We start from the raw sequence: 3434 nt of genomic DNA on the forward strand, positions 1-3434 counted from the left end.
GACTAAAATCAGAGAACTATCAGGAAAAAGTGAGGTCGTGGGACATGAGATGGGGACATAGGTACATGCACTTGAAGACTTTAAATGCTCAGCTCTCCTCGGCCTACTGGCCTGTTGGAAGCGGCCCTCTCCCCTCTGCTGGAAGAGATAGCCCCCTCTAGCCTGCAGACTATGCAGAGCCTTACCTGAGGAAGGAGACTTCCTAAAGATAATCCATGCTTCCTCTTATGGCTTCTAGGTCAACAAAGCAGTGAAGAGTAAACAAAAAACCAGTTGTAGAAGTACTCTTTCTGCTTTGGGAGAAAATGTATTATTCATGGAAAGAACTGAAGGACGTAAGTCATAAGTATGGCTGGAACTTTAAGAAAATATCCTGGAATGGATCTTGAGGTTGCTGACCCGGGGCTGGGGGTGTTGTGATAGAATATCAGGCTAGATAAGGGGACTTTCACTGACATGGTGTTACTCATATGTGTGTCAGGATTTGTGTCCTGGTGAGGATACTTGGAACCAGTCCTAATGTATTCCAGGATGTCTACCTGAAGTTTAGAAAGAATGATGACCTACAGCAAGTGAGGTTTTAAAGAATTGCCTTGGTAGATTGAAGAAGCAGTCAACGGACTCAGAAAAGTGGGCACACTTAAATGGATTTGTTTATCAGGGTAGAGAAACTACCAACTGTGTTTCCTTAGAGTTTCCAAAGAAATCTTCATTCACTAAATCAAGATGAAAGTGTTAGTGTTATGGTCACTGTCATTATTGAGAAAATCAGTGTTGTCTGACCTCTGTATGTAAGGGTTGGTATCTCTTCACCTCCAGAGGCAAAGTGGACATAATTACCACAATCTGCAGCAAAACCACAACAGTGACTGTGGCTACTGACCTCCATAGATCTGTGGTGACAGGTATAGATTTGTTTTTTTTTTTTGGCGGTACGCGGGCCTCTCACTGCTGTGGCCTCTCCCATTGCGGAGCACAGGCTCCGGACGTGCAGGCTCAGCGGCCATGGCTCACGGGCCCAGCCGCTCAGCGGCATGTGGGATCCTCCCGGACCGGGGCACAAGCCCGTGTCCCCTGCATCAGAAGGCGGACTCTCAACCACTGCACCACCAGGGAAGCCCCAGGTATAGTTTTCATACCTAAGTCAGTTCTCAGACATAACCCTTTGGTGGAAGGAGAGTTTGGGACCCTTGAGAAAAGCCTCTGAAATGCTAAAGTTTGTATATACAGTAGCAGTTCTCTCACAGGGGACCCAAAATGCCATCATACCTTCCCAACACAGCTGGGGTGGGAACGTGGGGGGTCTGGGAGATAGAGTCTTTGCTGAGGTCTATCTCAGAGTGGTTCAGTGAGGTCTGTGGACCCATCCTATGTTCATTTACTTGACTCTTGTGTTAAATATGGGATAAAATGTACATAAAAGCTTTCAGAACCCTGAAATTAGTTATCTAAACTGTCCAGGAAGATTTTTAATGGTAGAAAAGTAAAAGTAGAAACTCCTGAAGCTAGACTTTGCCTAAGATAGAAAATCAGAAGCAATAGCAAAACTCAAGTAGAATAGCATTCACCAGTGCCACAATTAGATTTAAAGCATGTAGTATGATGGACCCCACAACTATATGACTAAGTATTGATTATTATTATATTTTTTAATCATATACATCTGGGATCACTTAATTGTTAATAAGATCTCATACTTTAAATGGCTTTATATACATTTTTTATGTTACTGGGTAATAATAAGATTTCTATTTGCAGGCATCATTTTTAACCGCTGTTGAAGTGAAATACAAAAATCTGTGGATTCAAGAGTTAAGTGCCATTTTTGAAGATGGAAAATATTTTTCCATTTGTTGGATTTAAATTTATAAAAATGTTGAGCATGCATTTGGAAGTGTCTTTGTAAGGGGTTATACTAGAATAGAATGTAAAAATGATCAGTCTTTTCTTCTGAAGACCCAGAAATTTCTTATCTGTAGGTGACCTAAAAGCCAGCTATTTTTATATGCAAGAACCAGTGCAAATGACTAACAGAGGACCATTGTGTTGGGCTGTACTTTTACAGCTGCATTTTAACTTCTTGCAGAGTTCTTAAAGGAAGTACTATAATGTGCATTGCCCACGTAGAGGAAAAATGCACACTTCTATTCTTAGATGAGTGTTTCATAAAAGCTCTTTATTTTTTCTTTCTTGGAACAGCTTGTGGTGGCTGCACTCCAAATCAATTATGGGTTTAATGGTCAACTAGGCTAAAATATGTCAAATTCCATTTTCAAAAGTTTCTCTTTGTTTTTCAGGATTAGTCGATATGTTAAAAATGATACCTGTTATACATAAAAAACATATAATATGAGCGACAGTTTATCAGGTAGAGTACATTTTTACCTTTTGGGAGACATGGTTGGTTCCTGCATCCTTCCCTTCCTCTTTTCTGACAGAGTCCTTGTTTGTTTTAGGGTGACCAGCTCTCCATTACGGCACCTTGCTCATCAGAGGAATCTGAGGCACCACCAGCTCCACATGAGGGCGCAATATTTTTAAAGTGAGCTCATCCATCTTCCTAGTGTCTAGACGTAATCAAATTCTGGTCAGTAGGGCTTCCCTGGTGGCGCAGTGGTTGGGAGTCCGCCTGTCAATGCAGGGGATGCGGGTTCGAACCCTGGTCTGGGTAGATCCCACATGACACGGAGCAACCAAGTCCGTGCGCCACAACTACTGAGCCTGTGCTCTCGAGCCTGCAAGCCACAACTGCTGAAGCCCGCCTGCCTGGAGCCCGTGCTCCGCAACAAGGGAGGCCACTGCAATGAGAAGCCTGCACACCACAACCAGGAGTGTCCCCTGCTCCCCGCAACTGGAGAAAGCCTGTGCACAGCAATAAAGACCCAACACAGCCAAAAATAAAAATGAAATAAATTAAAAAAAAAAAAAAAAGAGATGGGTTGCTATTTAAAAAAAAAATTCTGGTCAGTAAAGCATGCGGATAATTCTGCTTGGAGCCACTGGGAATAGTTTCTCTTGTCCCTAGAGAAAACCACAGGAAGAGATGATTTCCCATTTTACCTGACCCTGGATGGTGAAACCTAGAAGAGTTTTAGCTACTTTAGAACAATCTGCCAATACAGAAGATGGCAGATGAGAGACATGAAAAGATCAATCAACTATGAAGCTTACCATATTTTCAACATGTGTGAGGTAATATATTTCCTTATAATAAAGTTAATTTGATTTTAGATGTCTGCTACTTATAGCTAAAAAAATCCTGCATGTTCCGTACACTATTCTTTCTATTACTCTTTCTTCTTTTCCTTTATTTCATATCTTCCACGTGCTTATCCTTCACTTCCAGAATCAACAGTCTCTTGATGGTATTACAGATTACTTAAGGAATCAAAATTCATATCAGGAATCTTAGAATCCCAATATTATATGGAACT

The sequence above is a fragment of the Grampus griseus genome, assembly GCF_964374135.1.
Source record: "Grampus griseus genome assembly, chromosome: 4".
NCBI classification, from domain to species: domain Eukaryota; kingdom Metazoa; phylum Chordata; class Mammalia; order Artiodactyla; family Delphinidae; genus Grampus; species Grampus griseus.